Raw genomic sequence first — 23,398 nt, forward strand, 5'->3', positions numbered from 1 at the left:
CCCCACCTGACAGCATGGTAGGTGTAGATTCACGATGTGGACCGCCCCCACCTGACAGCATGGTAGGTGCTGCTTCACAATGTGGACCGCCCCCGCCTGACAGCATGGTAGGTGTAGCTTCACGATGTGGACCGCAACCACCTGGCAGCATGGTAGGTGTCGCTTCATGACGTGGACCGCCCCCAACTGACAGCGTGGTAGGTGTGGCTTCACAGTGGACCGCCCCCATCTGACAACGTGGTAGGTTTAGCTTCATGACGTGGACCGCCCCCAACAGACAGCATGGTAGGTGCAGTTTCACAACGTGGACCGCCCCCACTTGACAGCATGGTAGGTATAGCTTCACAACGTGAACCGCCCCCACCTGACAGCATGGTAGGTGTAGCTTCACAATATGGACCGCCCCCACTTGACAGCATGGTAGGTGTAGCTTCACAATGTGGACCCCCCCCACCTGACAGCATGGTAGGTGTAGCTTCAAGACGTGGACCACCCCCACCTGACAGCATGGTAGGTATAGATTCACGATGTGGACCCCCCCCCCACCTGACAGCATGGTAGGTGTAGCTTCACGTCATGGACCGCCCCCACCTGACACCATGGTAAGTGTAGCTTCATAATGTGGACCCCCCCCACTTGACAGCATGGTAGGTGTAGCTTCACGTCATGGACCGCCCCCACCTGACAGCATGGTAGGTGTAGCTTCACAATGTGGACCCCCCCCCACCTGACAGCATGGTAGGTGTAGCTTCACAATGTGGACTCCCCCCATCTGACAGCATGGTAGGTGTAGCTTCACAATGTGGACTCCCCCCATCTGACAGCATGGTAGGTGTAGTTTCACAATATTGTCCCCCTCCACCTGACAGCATGGTATGTGTGGCTTCACAATGTGGACCACCCCCACCTGACATGTTAGGTGTAGCTTCACAATGTGGACTGCCCCCTCCTGACAGCATGGTAGATGTAGCTTCAAGACATGGACCACCCCCACCTGACAGAATGCTAGGTGTAGATTCACAATGTGGACCGCCCCCACCTGACATGCACATTTACCACTAAGTTGTGTGTGCATCTGAGACATTTTTTTTTACCAGAATCATGTATCTAAAGCAGTGTCAGCTTCGACAGATCTGACAGGCTAATCAGGTATTTCTATTGGACAACACTGAGGTAGTTGCGTAAATGTTTTATCCTCTCACATCCACAGTTACATAAATACAGAGATCTCTGTGTATTACAACAAAGGAGCAAATTTTTATATTTGCAGCCTATTTGCTTAAAAAGTGAGCTTTTCTAAAAAGGATTAAGATAGGTTTGAAACTTGAGAACGAATTTACATCTTTCCCTCTTATCCAAATTTCTCTTCAATAAACATTCAGTGCAACTAAAAGGCTTCTGCTGGAGTATATGTAGGGCAGAATTTTATGCCTGTTGGGTGGGTGGGGTGGGTTGGGTGGGGTGGGTTGGGTGGGGTGGGTGGGTGGGGTGGGGTGGGTGGGGTGGGTTGGGTGGGGTGGGTGGGTGGGGTGGGGTGGGTGGGGTGGGTGGGGTGGGTGGGGTGGGTGGGGTGGGTGGGGTGGGTGGGGTGGGTGGGCCCGACCAAATCTCCGGCAGTTGAGGAGCTGATCCCAGCCGGAGAAGCGGGCCCTGCCGCCATTTTACGTTCATGGACCAATTAAGGCCCGCGGGAAGTGCTACGTCTGGCGGGAAGTGCTATGCGCTTCCTGTGCGGGAGGGGAATTCCCCAAAAGCGGGAGTGCGCTCTTTCACACATGCGCACGAAAGAGCGCGCATCTCCCTGAGGCTAAGTGCAGCCTCCACTTCCACTTTGAAAAATATTAAAAATAGAAAAAGAAAATTCCCTAACATGTCCCCCTCATGTGACAATGTCACATGAGATGGGACATGTTCATAATTTACAGAATAACTTTATTAAAATTTTTAAAACCCTGCATGAAACCTCATCCCGCCGCTGGATGAGGTTTCATGTTTTCTCAATTTGCCGCCGGGGCTCCTGGCCTGCCCGCCAACCTTAAGGTTGGACGGGCAGGTCCTTTAATTGTTTTAATGATCCTGTCAATGACCTCAAGTGGCCATTGACAGGTCGGCGGGCCCGCAGCTGATTTTGCTGCGCCCCCGCCTTCCTGAAAATTGAACTGGGGCAGGATGACGTCGGGGGTTCCGCCCGACATCATCCCGCATCATTTTACGCATCGGCGAGCGGGCCCCGCCCCCTGCTCGTCAACGGCAAAATTCTGCCCATTAAGTGGCAAAATTGGTCTTCATCAGCACAATGAAATGTTGTCATAACGCATCGGATGGCCAAATTTCTTCTTGATTGCCTTCAATGGAAAAGAAAATGATGAGCGGAATTGTCCCAGATTTGCACTAAGTGCAGTAGCAGGAGTGAAAAATGGCCGCCATGGTGGGATTTCACACCGTATCCTCTGCTTCTTGTCTCATTAATTGTGCAGCTGCAGGAAACACGCTGCCTGACTGGCGGGCAGCCTCTGCATTGCCCGACACCCTGTTACCTCAGTGGCTCCTCACTCTGGGTGCCATATCTAAGCTGCACCCACGTACACAGTTCTCAATACCTGCAGCCCAGGACTGCCCCACTGAAGACATGACCTTGAAACTCAAGGAGAGTTCAGTGACCCGTCACTGGAATGCCTTTTCGAGCCTGCCTTGAGGTCCTCCACCCCCACCGCTCTGGCTGCAGGAGTCCGGCAACCTCACCATTCCAGTTCGGGAGATGATGGCAGTGGTGGTCAGTGCCAACGCTGCACAGGAGAGGTTGTCCATCCAGTGCAGAAAGAAGATGAATGATCTCATCCATGTCGCCAGGGTAAGGCAACCATCTCATCACTCAACTCACACAGTCACAGGGCCATCATATATTCACAGGCATCTCACTCACTGTCAGCTCAAGGGACATCGCCACTCACTCTCTCACACACACCCTCACATCTCCATCTGGCCTCATCTCCTCTGGAGGCTGCCTCCTCAGCCCTCAGCATCTTGAGGACACTTGCACAGATCAACATGTGCCCCCACACACACCCTGGGATTTCCCCCTTCCCTAGTACAGCCCTCACCCTGCAGCCTCTTCCCTCGCCTGAGGCCAATTCTCCCCCTTCCCCAAGCAACACCTCGCCCTGCAGCCATTGAAAAGCCACCTCCACCTTACAGCTGGTCTGCTAGGTAGGAACCTGCTTGTGAGCTCCCGTAAAAGTGATGTGGTGCTGCCTGTGACGCTTGGAGCTGATGACCGCGAGCGCTGCTCGAAGCAAGGTAGGCAAACAAACCTCAACGTCCTGAGTGAAGTGCAGCTCGCCAGGTGCATGTCACTTATGTACAGTTGTGAAACATGCCGCGTGCCCGGATAATCCAGCGCGGGGGGATTGATTCCAGTGAGCATGGTTTAAAACGAGATGCTAAAGTATTGAAATTAGGTTCCCGATGTGCAGTGGTGAAAAACGCGACCTGCCATTGACGGGTGGAACGGACGATCCCAAAACTGGTTTCATGGCGGCTTAAAAACTGTGTTTGGCCTTCTCGCCTAATTGTCCGCTCATGCCTGCCATGACGCCTGCTGCCAACGGGGACCGGGCGATTCCGCCTGATGCAAAATGGCCGTTGATTCATTATGAGCTTATTTGACACTGCTGGTAGAGACCAATTTCGCTGCCAAAATCCCCGTGTAGAGGGAGCCCACTCATTTTTAATTACGCTCCTGCCCAGTTACTGCCAGGGGGGATTAACACCCTCCGAATTTCCAAGCCCTCCAAGCTGCATAAAAGTTGTGTTACTGAGCTGCCAATAGACATTTAAATGAATTAAACAGGCAAATTGCAGCAGGATTGATAATGGAGCGGATCAGCAGACCAAAGTGCCACATTCAGATTTAGGCGGCCCGGTGCATTTTTAGGGTATATGACTTTGCCTTCATCCCGTGAAGATTTGAGAGTTTTGTTTTGGATTTCTCCCAAAGGCTTTGAAAGAAACTGGAGGTTAAATCCTCGCAGCTTTAGTTCAGGCAAGCCTTGCATTTCTTCACAAACACTACCAGGCAAACATAACCTGCAATTAGCCCCCGGGAAGTGTGTGTGATAAGGAGCACCTTCGCTTCTGGTTCATTTGCAAACATTTGAAAAGACAGATGGTTTCTCAAGAATAGATTCTTTTCATCACTCACTTGTCATTTTATTGCCATTGATAATTCAGTTGCCAAACATCTCTCTCTTTTGAATAATTTCTGAGGCTCCAGGATGCTTTTGCTATTTAAAAACCTGGAGTTGGTATAAAAATGAATTTGTGAGTCTATTAAAATTATTTTTGTTTGCTTATAGAAATGTGGTTATTAGGGACTGTGTAGCTCAGCAAACTCATTAATGGTCCACATAAATGGTCCTTCTCAGCCCCTAATGCATGCCAGTTGAACAGGTAGGGCAAATTTACAAGTATTGCTCGTAATTTTCTAGTTCAGAAATGTTACCCTTGAGTACTATAAGTGAGGAAGATTAAGGTTGGGTAATGGGGCTGTGGTGTTGAGGAGACTGGAGGCTGCAAAAGGAGAAGCATACAGGGGATGTGGTTAATCAGAAATATAATAGTGAGACTGAAAGCTAAGGGTAGATGGATCTGGTTTTTCTCCCTCCCATCTTAGACTGCTCTCTGCTGGTATTAACAAATCCATGCAAATCCCAATACTGACATGCAGCCCCTAGAAATTCCCTGGCCCCCTCTCCCACCAATCCTAGATTTTGGAACCCATATCAATGCTCACAAATGCCTATAGCAAATTCCCAGGATTCCCTGATCCAAGAATCAGTCACAATGTTCCTAGATCCAAGACCGCCCTCTCTGTAATTTAACAGATCTCTGGGCTATGAGATCCTAGGACCTGCCTTCTCCTGTGCTTCCACAGTTCTCCTGCGACTATCTCCCACTCTAAAATGTTGCTGGATTCCGAGGCCCCATTCGGCACGACTGCAACCAGATCTCCCTGGTACCCTTGAATCCCAGTGTCACCCTCTATATATGTGGTATCTGGTGTCACACTCTTTAAAATAAAACAACATTGACTTAGATCCTGAAGTTAATAGTTATCAACCAATCTGTAATTAAGCTCAGATTGAGTACTCTCTTAGGCAGCAATTAGACATTGTGACCATAAATTGACATAACTTTGCATTAGCAGCAGAATAATACACTTTATGTAACATGAGATGGTTCTCCACAGCACATCATTTGACTTATGGGGCGGAGTCACCCTAGTCCCATGGAGATGGACTTGAAGCTGGGGCTGAGAGGAAATTCAATGTTGGGTCAGCAGGCTGATGCGTTCTAGCCTCTGGGCACCCTTCCAGGAGTTGGATCATCACTGGCTCCAATTTGAATAATTAATGCCCATTTGTGGATGCTTGGCATCTTCCCTGCAGCGGATGGGTCTCCCCCTGAGGTCAAGTATGGCAAATGCCTGGAGGTGGCTTGCTAGTGGTTGGCTGGGGTGCCCATGAGTCCTCCTGTTCTAACACCGCCACTCCATTCGGAGCAGCATTGATTGGCCAGTCACAGCAATGGCTGGAGGCCATTTTGTGGAGGGGTTTCCCCTCCATAGCGGTGGCCTGGTAGCTGTAGCCTGATTTTGCCTCTCCAGCAGCCACTTCAGGAAGGAGATGCTTCGTAGTCCCCATCCTGCAGTGGCAGTGTCCACCTCTGCCAGTGAGGCTGCTGTCCTTCAAAACCTGTCGGCCCTCTGATTGTACCTGGAGCCTCAGGGGCCCACCTGCCATCCTTAATTGGATGGCGGAAGTGGCAGCGGCATCTTAATTGGCTACCACTGGGAAGATCTCCCAGGTGAGTGTCCTGACAGCTAGGGTGGGTCACAAGCCAGAAATTGTCCCACCCCTCAATTATTTTTAAAGGGCACAACTTTGGATATGTTAAGTAACCCCACCATGGAATCTGCTAACATATATGCCAGGAGTGGCCCACTAGAAACCAGATCTGTCGGGCTGTCTGAATTTGCATACAATGTTCCTTTAATATGATGCAATGGATAGACATCAGTACACATGGTGTAACACATTTGGTGGATGACCCACAAGTTAGAGTGAAATATGTTAGCAGAGGAGGGAGCATTTGTTCTGTGGCAAAACAAGAGTTACTAGAAGCTCAGGAGAAGGTTAGACAAATAACTTCAGCAATAGCCAAGGGAGCCCATGGGTATAAAGTCAAGAGGAGCGATACAATATTAAACACGTCCTCCAGTGTAGAAGACTAACAGTAGTTTGCAGCAAGTGCAGACCCCAAAAATTACACCATCCCTACTTATCCTACTACCATAGAGGTGTCCACTATACAGAAGTGCACCATCTATTTTGGGTATTTCATGCAGCAATTTACACAATCTCTTTCTTTACGGTCCTATTATTCCTACATTTCCCTCATATTTAATTCTCAGATTTAACTCACCCTCTGGCTGTAATTGAAACAGCTTGCACTCAGGCAAAAGCAACGGGCCTCCTCCAGTCCCCTCAAAGTCCTGTCGCATCTTCTTTCCAGCTTGTTAAACTCTTCATTATTGCATGGGATGATGCATGACATCTTATTGTCCCACACCCCCTGGCACCTCCAGGATTTCTAATGGCCAAGTACTCTTTTGCACCAAAGGACTCTTTAATTATCATGCATTTAATTGTCTCATTCACCCCTTAGAACAGGCAAATTGCATGGACTCTGATGCATCCACTGTGCGTGGTGGGGAATGGGTTAAATTTGCAAATCTACTTTCCTTTAATTCGTAACGTTAAAAACAAGTACAATTCTTAACAAGACCACCCAGGCCCTTAAGCTGCTTAGCACCTAAATGTCCAGTCCAGAAGAGGCACCACTTGTTTTTTGTGGGAATGGCCTGTGCTTGATCTGCACCCAATGCTATCACGGGAAATCTGTGTGCAGAGCTACCCAACATTTGGTTTGCATGTAATTTGCATTACTCTGCCACCTTTCATCGCAGTCACCAGAAACGTCACACAAAAAATTCAGAGAAAGCGGCCAGAATTTGACGTCCCGAGGGTGGGTGCGTGCCTGACCCGATCGGGCATAAAATCACGCGAGATGACATCAGGCGACAATTAAGCCCATTAATGGCGCAATTGAACACGATTTTTCGTGGCCCATCCAATTTTACGGTCGGCGGACAGGCCAATCGGCCAAGGCAGCCTTCACGTTTTTCAAGAAACCGCCACCAAAGGTGGGATGAAATCTCAGTTAGGAAAGAAAATAAAAGTAAATATCTGGGGACGGCATTTTCATGAGGTATGCTTTCAGGTGCTTGATTGTGCTGCATGGATATTTTTTTGCAGCATTTTTGTGCTTTATTTCATTATTTGGAGGTCTGCAGCCGCCTGGGGCAGTTGTCTGCCTTCAGGGAGCTCAGTGGAAGCGCTCGCCTGCAGTGGTGTGGCCACCCGCCCTTTTCCAGCCCCCATCCAGGTAGCGCTGAGCTTTTCAGCGCACTTTTCATGCTGGCTGACCGTTAATTGGCCAGCCAGCGTGAAATCGCAGTCGGGGGGCCGATTGCGGTCAGGGGCCCGTTTCTCGTCCGCTTCCGGGCCTGCCGATTGCGTGCAACAATGAGGGACAAATTCAGGCTAGTGTTAATGAGGTGGTGCATTGGGGCAGTGAAGTCTTAGCTCCCAATTTTCCTGTGTCTACCAATTCAGGTCAGCCAGTGCTCTGTTTTTAACAGTCTCACCTTTGTGTCTGTAGGCATGAGCTCAATCCCACCCCAAAATTCGAGCATCAATCCAGGTTGATATTCCACTGCAGTGACGAGAGGGTGCTGCAATGTCAGAGATGCCATCTTTTAGGTGTGAGGTTAAATTGAGGCCCTGTCTGCTCTCTCAGGTGGACATACAATGTTGGATTTTCACGGAGTGAGGGGGACTCCGCGAACCTTTGCAAGTGGTGGGTGGGACTTGATTCTGGGATTCCTGGTGCCGCCAAGTTTCACCAGAGTGGGTAAGGGTGAACCGGCCCTGCACTCCTGACCTGGCCAGCTCCAGTGTGGGGATAGCCATCTCCTAGTCCCTCGCAATTTTCATGCAGTTTGACCAGCTTTTCAAGGAGTCATGGTGGCCCCTCAGAGGTGTTGTGAATCATAGTGTGCATGAGGGAGCCTTTTGAAAGGTAGGTTCAAAATGTCTTACCCATGCCCCCTTGCCAACCTCATGCACCTCCACCTACCCAACCTGCCCATGGCCCATCATACCCTCCTTGCCAACCTGCTGCACTTCCATGCTCATCCAATCGGTATATACTATGTACCGAACCAATAAACGCGATACTAACAATAGCATGTGTGAAAAAACTTTAAAAGGCCAGTCATTCATTTATAACTTTCTGAAAAAAACTCCTTTTACTACCTATAAAAGTGTCAATCATCCAGATCCTTTAACGCTTCAATAGCAGAAACTGCAGGCAATTGACACATTCTGCATAAATAAACATTGTGCAATTGACAGAATAGATCTCAGAGAAAGAACTGTCAATCAAGCAATGCTCTTGCTGGGGCATAGCTGTTAAAACAGACTAATGGATACCTGGGCTCTCAGCCAAGCCTCATTATGCATTCTGGCTGAGAGCCCAGGTATCCATTAGACTGTTGCCATGAGCCATGACTCTGAAAAGCTGGCCTGACTCGATGAACATTGCAGAGGATGAGGACATGCCTAGCCCGCAATGGAGGTTGCCAGGATGGGAATGCAGGGTGCTGGCTCGCAACCCAAACCAACCCACACAACCCCAATTCCATGAAAACCCTGCCTGCTATTTTCAAATAAAACATTTGGCTGTTTCTCTAATCTTCCATGCCTTGGCTTCAACCATCAATCCTGGAAATAGATTCAAGCTGTTGATCCTTACTTATGTAAAGAAACACTTCCTAACATATGTATTAAGTATCTTGAGTATGACAGAGAAAATAAACCAGAAACAATACATTCAAACATGTCAGGACAACAGGACAAAAAGGCGTGGGTTAAGGTTGCGAAGGGGAAATTTAGCCAGATAACTATATATTTCTCAAAAACATTTTCTTTCATTGTCTAAAATCCCCATCCTTTCATGTGCAACCATAAATTTCAGTTCAATGTTATTTTCCTTAGCAATACAGAACTGAAACTCACCTTTCATCTCTAAAACATATGTCCCATTGATACATTTACCTGATGATTGCCTGTTCACATAGTCTATGAGCAGTTTCTCTTTTGAAAGAACATGCTGTTTGGCTGTGCAGAAGATAAATGTATCCAAGCTTCACACCTATACTCCAATAGATGGAACTCACATTACTGTAAAAATATTTTTGTTTTATACTGGTAGCACAGAACACTTTTTCACGTGAATGATTAGTCCAAACCTCTTCCCATGCCTTCAGTGATATAAACAACAGACCTTCAGGCCTAAGCATTTATCTACATCAGTTCAGCATTGGAATCAATATGCGTGATCAATGGTTTATCTGTTGTGATTAGGGAGTAGTGTTAATTAGTGTTTACACCTCATTAGATAAGAATATGATTAACTTTAGTATTTGCCACAGGTTCACAACATTCCTCATTGTGCATACATCAGGTTTACTATAAAGATATCACAGCGATTGCTGTTACCTATTCATAATATTGGGGAGAATTTTATCCCCATCAGGGGGGCTGAGCGGGTGTGGGTGGGCGGGCAGCCGATCGTCGCTTGCGATCGGCTGCGTGCCGCCATGTTATGTGGACGGGCCAATTAAGCTGAGCGCTGCCTGTGTGGGGGCGGGGATGGAGGCTGAGTCAGGGCCTGCGCTCTTTCGCGCACGCACGTGAAAGAGTGCAGAAACCTCCCTGAGGCACAGAGCTGCCTCAGGGAGATTAGTTTCATTATGAAAAACTTAAATAAAGAAAAAAATAATAATTCAGACATGTCCCTGCTCATGTGACAGTGTCACATGAGCTGGGACATGTCAATGAATTTTAATTAAAAAACTTATTTAATTTATAAATTATTCATGAAACCTCATCTCGCCTGTGAATGAGGTTCCGTGATAAATGCGAAGGCCGCCTGGGCTCTTTGCCTGCCCCCTGCCAACCTTATTGTTGGACGGGCAGCTATGTTAATTATTTAGATTGCTATTTAAATGGCCTTAATAGGTCTTTGACAGTTTGGCGGGCGCGCAGCTGACTCTGCCACGCGCCCGCCGAACTGAAGATCTTATTGACATGCAGTGACCTCGGGACGCATACCCGACATTACCGCGTGTCATTTTACCTGTCGGCGAGTGGGCCCCGCCTCCGCTCACTGACCCGAAGATTCTGGCCATTGTGTTTTAACAAGTTTGATGGGCAAGCCTTCAGACCTTGGAGAAAGAACGGTTATCTCTTCATGGGACCTTTGCATTCCTTTTCTTGGATGATAGGATGGCAGTAGGAATAAAAATCGCTGAAAGATCACTCGCTTCTTCATCTACTTCCCTGGCTATAGAAGGGGAAAGCTAAGAGCCAACTAAGCTAAAATTCGAAGTGAATCTGAATTTGGGTGGTTACATCATATTAATGGTGATCACAAACATTACTATGCAAATGTAGTGCAATAGTTGAAAACATTTTGTGCAATATTTGGCACAAGCCCTTTCACTTACTCCAAAATATGTGCGTCCTAGCTCCCATTCTGTATATATTTTGCATGATTCCATGTTCACCATTTGCTCCAGTTAAGGTTCCTCATTAATCATTCTGGCCAGAAATTGCTCATGTGCCTGTATAATATAGTCCCCATCTTGCAGATAAGCAGTACTACACTTGCCGTTCTACGAATGCACAGGACCTGCATTGACAATTTTGTGCACTTGTAACATGACATTTCAACTTTGTCATTAGCGCATCCAGTCTGTCCTCTGAACCACTAAATATTCAAACCTGTACCTGTGCAAGGGACAATCCCTGTAACTAGGCAGGATGGGTACGAGGGCACCTAATTTGTATGGACTGATGGACACAAGCACTACGATAGGCATATCTCTGGCATCCTTCTGATCCATACAACTCCACTGTCTGTTTACCACTTGGGTAAGATTTCACCATCAACCCCCACTGCTGCCATGATCTTCTCAACTGATCTTTTATTTAAATGTTTCTTTAATCATCAATGGTCCAAGTCATTTCCCTGACCTGGACTCTATCAGTGAATTCCACTTTCTTCCAACTTGAATACAGTATGCCTTTTGTCCTCAGATGGACTGAAATATAGCATGCCCTGAATGAACCAATAGATCAGGAGGCTGCATCCTTGTTCTTCCCCCAGTCATAGTTGCATTGTAAAGGGTGGATAGAGCCATCATAGAGATGGATAGAGATAGAGATAGAAGGAGAATAGGAAACACCTGGAAATGGCAATTATAGGTTCCTCTGGTGCCCACCTTGTTCATGCACCTGTGTCTCTATCATTCATTCTGCTATTATTCTGCTGAAGTGGGAGACCAGTGCAACCCCTGTAGGTTTTGATCCTTCTGTGTTCCACATAGTCATTGTTAAAATCTCTATGGTGGCAGAACCAACACTTACAACAGGTTTCATTTGGCTAAAACTTAGATTTATTTTGCATCCTCTGTTGCACACCATTAATGATAATGTTTAGGACAAAGTAGTAAAGATACAGGGTCAAAATTTGCTGGCAATACTGAATTAGGTACTTAACAAAGTGGGGAAACGTGGTGAACTACAATTAAATATAAGCGGTTTTGTTGAATGGGCAAATATGTGGCATAAACAGTTCAGCCTAGATAACTACAATATGGAAAAACGTATGATAATGACATTGTCCATGAAACAGTAACATTTTCAATGGATTTGAGAAACAGAAAGTTTGGTTACATATCTTGAAAAGTGGAATTGGAAGATAGAGAAAAAGACAAAGGTCCTGGCACCGCATAGAAAGGAAAGGCCACAGTTAAAATAGTGGAGTCAAAACAAAAAATTAGCAATGTAAATTAAACTCGGCTGATACCGAGAATGGACAGGTGCAAGAGAAGTCATTTTACCCACCGGCCGCAAAGGTGGGCTTTCGTGCTGTATCGTCCCCTTCCTGGCGCATTCCACCTCATTAATAATGCATTTACGGAAAACATGTTGGATCACTAGCGGGAGGGCTCGAATTTGCCAGCCTTGCTGTGACCTCAGTGCTTCCTCGCTCTGGGTGCCATATTTAACGTTCGTAGTGAAGTTTTGGATCAGCTCCCCTGTCCTTTCCACTCCCCCAATGACCCATGTCCTCTCCCCCATCACTGTCCACTCCCTGGCATCACCTTCCACCTCCCCAATGTAATCTGCCAATCAGAACCCCTTTCCTTCCAGGATGTCTACATGAACGTGCACGTTCCCTTCTTTCCTGAAAGCCCACCCCCATCCACATTGACCTCCCCGATCTCATCCTTCCCATCCCCAGGGTCCGTGTCAACCTCTGAGTCCCCAGCCATGCCCTCCCTTATACCATTACCGATGCACCCTCACCCTCCCATCCTACCGGCCCTCTCTGCCTCCTCTCACATTCACCATTCCCTTCTACCACGCCCACCCTCAGTTTGCTCCCCAGGTGGCAGTCATTTACTCCACAGACCCCGCCTTTGCTCGTTTAACTGGACATCCTACCACCCCCACACCGGCTACCTCCTCCACCCTTGCTCCCTCCATCCCCTGGACACCTCCCCCCTCCTCCTCCCTCCCCCTAGGACATCTTCTGCCTCCAAGCTCCATCCCTTACACCCTCCTCCCCCCACAACCTCGCCTCCGACACCTTCGTTTCCCCCATCCCAACCTCACACCCCCACTAACAGCTTCGTTCCCCCCCCTCCAAACCTCACCCCACCCCCGTACACTTCCCTCTCCCACTCACAGCTGGACTTTCCTGCCCTAGCTGATCATTCATAGCAGCCCATGACCAAGATTGTGATGTTCTGAAGCATACCCTAGACATCAACGGAGATCTCTCCACCTTCTGAGATCTGCTTCATGGCGAAGCCTTGTCCACGAGAATCTACCCAGCATGCCATGCATGTGTTCCTCCAGGGTCCGGTAGCTGTAGGGCTCCAACAGCTTCTGCTTCTCAGATATCCGCGATATGAGCAAGGCCCTAAAGGTAATCCCCGATTTCTGCATGTCTCGCTTGTCCAGGCGTGTTCTGGGCCAACGTGTTTTCCCACCAGCGTAACAGTAAATTGGGCGTGGCGGGGGGTGGACAATTCTGGTCGGGCCTTACGCCAGCCTCCTGTGGGATTCACGTTCCGCCATGATGGACGCCATCAGGTGATCCCGCTATGTTTTCACACCGGCATGAAACCAATTTCTGCCCCTCGCGCCAAATTGCCCCTACCCCCACCCCCCGCCCGCCACCAACGGGACCAGACGATTCCCCCCTAATATTTTATTCACTGGTGTGAGAACTTTACGAAGATCGAGTAGGGGCTCTCAAAAGAGCAAGAAGAGTAAAAGATTGTTTCAATTAGTCTGTAAAATAGTAGCAAGCAGATGTAAACTTATATTGGAAAACACTAGAAGTACCTTCTCATGCAAAAGATCATTAGGACATGGAATGCTTTAGCACAAGTCGCTAATGAAGTTAAGTAAATCACAACATTAAGAGGCAATTATATATGCACTTGAGCAAAATAAATGATGAAGATGGGAACAGAGCATTGAATAGTTTCAGGAGTGAGAAGGCCTAGTGAGGAGCTAAATGCAGGATAAACATGAAATGACTCAAGAACTCCCCTCTGAACAGAGATTTTTTTAAAATGTTTAGATTTTAATCAATTCCTTTGTCTCCCATTTTTCCTACCCAATTTGGTTAGACCACTTATATACAAGTTTTACCATTACAATGTTTTAGTGCCCAAATTCAAATCCAAACCTAAATTTATCCCACTCCTCATCTCCCTACAAGGGGATGCAGGAACCTACTTTAAAGATCTGGATGAAATAGAGGATAAAGAAAATAAAAATGTTTAAAACTAGACTAGACTGCATTAATCACCGTGTTTGCCCGTTATTTGATTTTTCTTATTTATTATTCAAGGGATGTGGGCATTGCCAGCAAGCCAGCATTTGTTGCCCATCCTTAAGTACCATTAAGAAGGTGGTGGTGAGCTGCCTTCTTAAACTGCTGCAGTCAATGTGGTATGGGTACACCTACAGTGATGTTGGGGAGGGAGTTCCAGGTTTTTGACCTAGCAATGAAGGAGGAATGGTGATATATTTTAAATCGGGATGGTGCGTGACTTGGAGGGGGATTGGCAGGTGATGGTGTTCCCATGCACCTGCTGTTCTTGTCCTTCTAGGTGGTGGAGGTCCTAGGCTTGTAAGGTTTTGGAGAAGAAATCTTGTCAAGTTGTTGCAGTGCATCTTGTAGGGATGCCACCATGCACCAGTGGTGGAGGGAGTGAATCTGAAAGGTGGGTGGGTGGGGTGCCAGTTAAGTGGGCTGTTTCGTCCTGGATAATGTTAAGCTTTCTAAATATTGATGGAGCTGCGCTCCACAAGTTGAAAATCTCCAGTTCAGATCTCTCTCGATACATTTTTTTGCAAGCTTCTCCCGTCATCCCGTGCATAATGACCTAAATTAACTCCCTGAAGCATCAATGCCTCAATTTTAAAATTCTCATGCTTATTTTCCAATCACTCCTTGGCCTTGCCCCTCCCTATTCTATAATATCCTGCATCACTACAACACTCTAAAACACCTGCACTCCTCCAATTCTGGCCTCTTGAGCACTCCAATTTTAATTACTCCACCATTGGTGGCTGTGCCTTCAGCTGCCTAGGCCCTTCCTAACTCTCTCTGCCTCCCTTCCTCTCTTTCCTCCTTTAAAATGCTCCTTAAAACCTACCTCTTTGGCCAAACTTTTGGTCATCTGCTCTAACATGCCCTAACATGACCCAGTGTCGGATTTTGTTTGCTAACACTCCTGTGAAGCGCCTTGGGACATTTTACTAAGTTAAGGGTGCCATATAAAGACAAGTTGTTGTTATTGTAAGCTTACTCCTAATTAGTGGACTAGATGTAGCAAGATATGAATATAAAACAGGTCAATGACATCACCTCTATTCCATCAAAACACCTTTGGCTTCATACAGATGATTAAATCTTCACTCACACTTGTAGATTTAACACATGAAGCTTTAATAACATCATCAAAGCCAGTCATAGGCACAAATTCTAAACTCAACTTCAAAGACACAGTAGATAAATAGTATTTAGATAGAAGAAAGATGAATTTCCTGTACTATTACTCATTCCCATTCTAACTATAAACATTATTTTACTTGTAATAAGCACAGTGTTCACAATTGAAGTACGAATGGGAAGTGTTCATATAAAGATCTTTGACTGATTGAATAACATTTATTACAATTCTCACAAAGGATAGCAGATGTAAGTGGTTTTGTTTTGAAGGGCAGAATTAGCTAATCGTCAGATGAACTGTATGATAATCTGACATTTTGCATTCATTCTTGTGTTCGCTATGGTGAAGGATGCTGGTATGAGGTGTGATATGGCCTAGTAGAAAAGAATTACAAAGATATGCTTCTACCTCAATTTTAGAAGAATAACTTTTGTTAAAACACAAAATGGAATTTAAAAAAGCATCTAGGCCTCAACCAGGAGAACCAAGTCTAGCCCAAAATTGGGCCTTGTGCCTCTTTCAACCATATGGATTTGCTGCTGCTGCCCATTGGGCCTCCACAAGCAACTTTACCATATCTCTAATCTAATTTTAGGCCACTTGCCTCATTGGCAGTGACCCTCAGATGAGTGCCCTGGAATGGCAGGAGATGACAATGGAATAGGGGCTGTGTGTGTCAGATCATGGCTGCTAGTGCCATTTGGAGTGCAGTGGAGCTGGGAGGAGCTATCCTGCTCTTCCTGGCTCACATGAGTGTAAAAAAAGCTACTTAGCTTTATTGGTGATGGGCATTTGCTAGGCCACATCTAGGCCTGCTAGATTTAGGGCAGGTCAATTTGGCAGATGGGTCCTAAAATATATGCTAGGCCCCTCATAGCATTTGCAAAGGATTAGGTGGCAGTCCCAGAAATGTGAAAAATGGCCTGATGCATATTTGGGGCAGCTATTTTGAGATACCTTTGGGGCATATATGGGGCATGTTACTCATGTGAAATAGGTGTAACAAGATCCAATTTACTATATTCTGCACATCCTCAGCCAAGAGGTTATTGTAAGTGGGACTGCGAAACCTGTGACTTAATGGTCACTATTACAGTAGGGTAGTATTGAAATTAATTCATTTGAAGTAATTAATAGATGCTTACTCTGGAATGCATTCAGACCTGGGAATGCAAATAAGAATAGATATGAAAACAGGAAATGCTGGAACATAAGAACATAAGAAATAGGAACAGGAGTAGACCATATGGCCCTTGCAACTGTGCCACCATTCAATGGTTATTATTGGGCTTCAATACCACTTCCCGCCCACTCCCCATATTCCGTGATTTCCTGAGAGACCAAAACCTGTCTTTCTCAGCCATCAATATAGCCAATAGCTCACCCACAATCCTCTTGGTTAGAGGATTCCAAAGATGCACAACCTTTTGCGTGAAGAAATTTCTCTTCACCTCAGTCCTAAATCATCAGCCCCTTATCCTGAAACTGTGCCCCCTTACTCTGGACTTCCTAGCCAGGGGAAACCACTTCTCAGTGCATACCCTGTCAAGCCCTATCATAATCCTGAATGTTTCAGTGAGATCACCTCTCATTTTCCTAAACTCCAGAGAATATAGATCCAAGTTATGCAGCCTTTCATTATAGGAAAACCATCTCATTCCAGAGGCCAATCTAGTGAACCTTAGCTGTACTACCTCCAATGCAAGTATATCCTTCCTTAAATCTGGAGACCAAAGTTGCATACAGTATTCCAGGTGTTGTCTCACCAAAGTCCTGTACAACTGTAGCAAGAATTCTTTATTCTTGTACTCTAATCCCTTTGCAATAAAGGCCAACATGCCATTTGCTTTCCTAACTGCTTGCTGCACCTGTATGCTAACTTTTGTGTTCTTTGTACAAGTACACCCAAGTTTCTCTAAATATCAATGGTTACAAGTTTCAAGCCTTTTAAAAAAACATTCTCTTTTTCTATTCTTATGACCAAAGTGAATAACCTCACACTCCCCCACATTAAACTCCACCTGCCACCTTGTTGCCCACTCACTTAACCTGTCTATGTCCCTTTGCAGCCTCTCTGTTTCCTCCTCATGACTTGCATTCCCACCTAGCTTTGTATCAACAAGCTTAGATACATTACTCTCTGTCACTTTGTCTAAGTCATTAATATAGATTAGAAATAGCTGAGGCCCCAGCACTGATCCTAGTGGCACTCAGCCTGACAAATTGAAAATGCCCCATTTATCCCTACTCTCTTCTGCATGTCCATTAACCAATCGCCTATCCATGCTAATATATCACCTCCAACTCCATCAGCCTTTATCTTGTGTATCAACCTTTTGTGTGGTCCCATTTGAATGTGTTTTGGAAATCTAAGTATGCTATATCTACTGGTGCCCCTTTATTGACCCTAGTATTACATTCTCAAAAAATGATGTCCTCTACCCCCGCTCTGGCTGCAGGAGGCCCATCAGTCTCACCACTCCAACTTGGGAGGCAGTGGCAGTGGTGGTCAGTGCTAATGCTGCACAGAAGAGGTGAGGCATCCAGTGCAGAAAATGGATGAATGATCTCATCCATACCACCAGGATAAGTCAACCATCTCATCACTCTCAACTCACCCACTCATGGGTCCATCACACATTCATTGGCATATCATTCACTGCCAGCCCAAGTGACATCAACACTCATTTTCTCACACACACCCTCTCATCTCCATCTGGCTTTATCTCCGCTGGAGACTGCATCCTCATCCCATCCATGGCTCCAAATGCACGCCTGGCATCCTTCACATTTGGCCTGGCATGTGCCCTGCTCACACTCTCTCCATCTGTCTTTATGCAGGACTCTATCACGCACAATCAGCGGGAGAGGTCCCAGATTGGAGGGTGGGGTGCCAGGCATCAAGGTCCTCAATCTGTGCAAGAGTCACACGTTGGAAATGGCCGTAGAGGACATGGACCATTTGCTCTTGACGGTGAGGTCGGCGGCAAGCACCTGCGTGAGGATGCTGCACCATGTCATCCCTCTGTCAATGCTGCTCTGCTCCACTGTTCTGTGTGTAGCATGGCTGCCAAGCACTAATAATCTTCACTTTCCCTCCTAGGCACAACTGCCATGTCGCCCTCAGGCAACCGTGACTCCAGTCCCAGTGCCAAGAGCTGTTGAAGACTCATCACGCACTCTCCCATACCCGCCATCAGCACAGCGACACACACCTTGGTGGGATCTAGATGTAGAGTAGCCTCGGGGTTACAATCTGGTGAGCACAGCATATAGTCTGTTCCACAGCAGGTGGAGGCAGGGACATTCTTGGCTGCTGGCACCTAGAGGACTGCTGGAGGCAATGAATCTGCTGAGATCAAGTCAGATGATGAACCACTGGACTCGGTCCTCAATCAGTTGTTTCAGCTGCAAAGACAATCATGGGAACATCAGGAAGAGATGTCTGGTGCACTCCTCAGATTGTATGAGACGGTGGATGAATCCGTCCACCTTCAGTCTGAGGTGATAGTACCAACATGCTCATGCACCGAGGTCAACATCAGCAGAATGGTGGTCGTCATGGAGGTCTTAGTCCAGGACATCGGTTCTGCACTGCTGCGAGGGCTGAACTCCATCGCCAATGCCATAGTTGGCCTCAAAAGTGTCAACGTGAGAGGGATGAAGGCAGCTCGATCTCACTCCAGCTTCCCCTTCTCCTCATGGAGTCAGCCAGGGGCCATCAGGCAGCTATAGGGAGAAGGACCAGCAGCTCAACGCCTCGGGACCATTCACCCAGGTGACTCCGGGAATGTCCCAGCTGATGCAAACCCCTCTTCCCGTGACCCCATCATCTCCAGCTCCAGGAATCGAGGAGGGTGCAGCTGGCCCAGAGCAGGATGTCCAAAACAGGCCGGGGTCCTCCAGGCCTCGGCCCTCCTGAGGATGTCTACCAAAGTCATCATAGATGGTGCGAAGCAATCAACAGGCTGCCTTCACCTCCATTGTGGATGTCGGGGAGTGCCAAGCCATAGAGGCAGGGTTAGGAAGGTTAAAAAGATATAGTTGCACAGCCTGGGCACGGGTGTTAATCACTTGTACATACTGTTCACTCTTATCAATAAACTCCCAAGAATGTCTCCATATCTATGGCTTCTTGTTATAATGAGCAGTGTTTGTGTCACTCAGGTGTGAAACCTTGGTTCCTGTACAAGATAAAGACAGGTGCTGCAGTCCAGGGCCTCTTCCCTGTGCAGTGTATAATATTCAGAGCAAAGTGGTGTTCCGGCTTCACATAAGTGATGCCTGCACCTCGATGATGTTGCCGTTGCTGCCAGAATGTCATGGGCAGGTTTCACAGAGTTCCATCATTCTCTCTGTGTGCCCTCAGCAACTTTGAGGTGGGGCTGGCCCCCCATCTCTTCAGCATCTGTGATCGGTGACAGTGTGGTCCTGCAGGAGACAGATGCTGAAGGTGGACAAAGGATCAGGTGTATGTAAAGTTTCAAGGTTGTATCTCCATGAAGTGACCCTGATCACTAAGTGCAAACAAGCTGCCCTCAGCCACACAGGAGCCAAACGCTCACAGATGTAATGTAAGGATGTCAGGACTGTCCTCACTGCATCTCGTCATCATCTTCCACGAATCTTGCTGCTATGAGGGCCTCCTGAGCGCGCCTGCCTCATCTGGCCAGTGCGATGGCCTCATCGCCGGCATCCTCACTTTCGAGGATCTCATCACTCTCATCCCCTTCGACATCCTCCTCATCGGAGGTGACATGCAACTCTTCCATCTCCTCCTCAGGCAGGTCCTACCCCGATTGCAGTGCCAGGTTGTGTAGCGCGCAGCAAGCTACGATGATGGGTGTCACCCTCTGGGGGCTGTGTTGCATTGCTCCACCAGACCCGTCGAGGCACCGAAACCTCATTTTCAATATGCCTATCATTTGCTCCAATGAAGTCCGGGTTGCGGCATGAGCCTCGTTACACCGTCGCTCTGCTGCAGTCTGAGGCCGCCACACAGGCATCATTAGCCACATCCTATCTGGGTAGCCCTTGTCCTGAAGGAGCCAACCCTACAGCCTACGTGGACCCTGGAAGATGTCAGGGATCTGAGACCTGCTAAGGATGTAGGAGTCGTGGACACTCCCTGGGAATCGTATGCAGACCTGGAGGATGTGCTCATGGTGGTCGCAGACCAGCTGAACACTCAGCAAGTGGAAACCCTTGCGGTTGAAGTACAGGGCTGCTTGTTCCCAGGGGGATCTAAGTGCCATGTGAGTGCAGTCTATGGCACCCTGCACCTGTGGGAAACCAAAGGTCGCTTCAAATCCCAGTGCTCTTGCTTCCTGGCTTTCCTGATCCTGGGCGAAATACACAAAGTTCTGTGCCTTTGCAAAGGTGGCGTCTGTGACCTCCTGGATACACTTGTGCCTGGAGGCTTGCAGGATCCTGCACGGGTCACCTGTGGAACCCTGGAAGGAGCCACTGGCATAAAAATTGAGCACCGCAATTACTTTCATGGCCACTGGCAGTGGATGTCTTCCATGTCTCCATGGCGCCAAACCATGGCGCTGCAGGCGGCACATATGACCAACCAGTTCCCTAGGCATGCGCAGCCTTTGACACTGGTTCTCAGTCATCTGCAGGAATGACAAGCGCCGTCTATAGACCCTGGGGCTAATGAGGTGCCTATGAGTGATGGCTCACTGTGGATCTTCAGCTGTGTGCACTGGAGGCCCTGTTGCGCCTTCATCTTGAGGGAGGTGCTCCTCCCATTGCCAAGCCAGATGCCTCCATCGCACTCTTCTCCTTCTTCTCTGCTCCCTATTAACCATGAGGCTTATCGCTAGATCACCAGGCTCCCTAATCCTGATGTTCCCCTCGCTTCATCAAAGAGAGAGATGTGTAAGTTAGCATGGGTGTACTAAGAGCCTCTCTTGGTTAAGTCTGAAGGCCCCTTCATGCATGCCGGAGAGGGTTGGCCACCACTTGGATGGCCAGTGTGTAGTGTGTTTCATGGCTGTCCAAAACCCCACCCACCTCTGCCCCACTCCGCTTGAACAATTGCTGCATGCTGTGCTCTCAGCTCAGGCACAGGCATTCTCCTAACCCACACTTGGGCTTGAACCATGATGGATCCTGGTCCAAACCTTAATAAAGGCATTGCAAGGGGCTGTGAGCACCTCCAGCAGTGACAGCGCCATGGCCACCTTTTGCAAGGGGATTGTACAACTTGCCCAATCAGCCAAATGTCCTGCAGCCGCCTAAAACACGCATAGTTTCCAATCTGCACCCAGGAGATGAAAAGTTCCGGAGTCTTTGGTGGCATATTCACGATTTTGCATTGCTTGAGCGGTCAGAATTGCTTCAGAGGCTCAACTCCCAGCATGTCAATGGAGCTCCTGTTGAATGGTCTCAGCTGCAGGACAATGCTCACTTTTGACAAGTTTTTCCAAGTGTGTGGCTGCTTCCCTCACCGTCTATCCCCCCACCCCGGCATTTGCTTGTGTACTTCCTTCAGTCTGTGCTGCCTTGCACCAACCCCCGCCCTGGCCCCACCCAGACTAGAGCCCCTGCCCTGGAACCGTGCTGAAAGCCAGCTGAGAAAAAACGAGTTGCCTGTGCCCACACCGAATGCGCAACTCCACTCCTTTAATGACCTATATGCGATCCTTGCAAGCTCTACACAAGGCTGTGTGCACTCACCTCCGAGTTCCCCTCGCATTTCAGCTCACCAGGTGCACACCTTTTAAGGGCAGTCGTAACTCACGCTGTTCTGAAGTCACGCCGACGTGGGAGGTACTTTTGACTTGGGGGGGATGATTCCGGTTTGCGGTCACAATGATGAGATGCAAATGCGTTAAAATTAAGTTCCCGCACTAGGTGGCGGGAAATGTGGCCCGTCATTGATGGGCAGAGTCGACAATCGCAAACTGGTTTCACAACGGCGTAAAACCGATTCTTAGCCTTCCTGCCATATTGTCCGCTTATGCCCGCCATGATGCCCGCCGCCAATGGGAGCGGAAAATTCTGGCCAGAGTTAATGTTTCAGGCCAATGTCCTTTCAATAATAATAGTCAAAGTGTTCTGGAAACCTTTTTTGTTTACCTTAAATGGAGAGACCAATATATCTGCAATAGTATTTCTAACAAGCATGGAATCTCAGTGGAGTATTTTCTTTGTCAAACTGGATCGTGGGAAACATGCACCATAGCCAATATACAAACCAAAACTTCTCAAACGTATTGCAGTTAGTTTTAACAATTGGATATTCTACATCATTTCAAAAGATTGTTTGTCTCCTCTCTTTACCAAGTGCCAATCGTGCCTTATGTTTTAAACAGATGATTAATTCAGGATAAGGCTGCAAAACCCATGTTGAAGAATACATCATCCTGCTCATCGGTACCAACAAATAAAAATATTTAATTGCCCCCAAAGATTATGGAAGTTCCAAAACCCATCCACCTTTAGTTATCCAAAGGAGTCTCTCTGAATATAAAGTCTCTTACATTATTCTGTCTCTTTATTTATCTGTTTTTTTTTGTTGTTTAATCAAGAAATTTCCTGCCCATGGAGAGAAAGAGAGAGTTTAGCAATTACTGGCAGATTTATCACCATCCAATTCCTTCAGGGATAGCAAGCTGCTAGAGTTCAGCTGCCTGAAATCTCAGAAGAAATGTTCAGAATTAATTCATCCCTTTAGAAAAAAATACAGCAAGTTAGCTAAGTGCTAAATTAAGGTAATCTTTGTATTGAGAATCATTTGGAAAATTATTTTGGGTACTTTCTGAGCGGAGCTACAGTTTTCGCAGTCTGAAAGATATGTTGTTAAGCAGTAAGTCTTATCTTTACTTGCAGTCAATAGGTATTGAGCTATCAGGCAGAAAGAAATTTAAACCGCAAAACTTGGGGCTTGATTTTAAATTGGACTGGTGCGTGGGAGAGGTTAAAATCGGTCAAGTCGGCTGACTGGCATGAGGCTGCACTGTTCCCAATTTTGTAGTTGATAGAGGTGCCTGCTGCGAGCAAGTGGGGGCTAATTTAAATCCAAAAGTCACAACCCAACTATGCTGTTGGCTCCTCAACGCTATTTTAATGAAAACTTGGAAGGGCGGTGTGGTTAGTGGATTGCGAGGGGTAGGCAAATGCAGTGAGAAACCTGCCAGAAAAACTCGGCAGCATGCA

This window comes from Cetorhinus maximus, chromosome 22 (genome assembly GCF_964194155.1).
Source record: "Cetorhinus maximus chromosome 22, sCetMax3.hap1.1, whole genome shotgun sequence".
Lineage (NCBI taxonomy): Eukaryota > Metazoa > Chordata > Chondrichthyes > Lamniformes > Cetorhinidae > Cetorhinus > Cetorhinus maximus.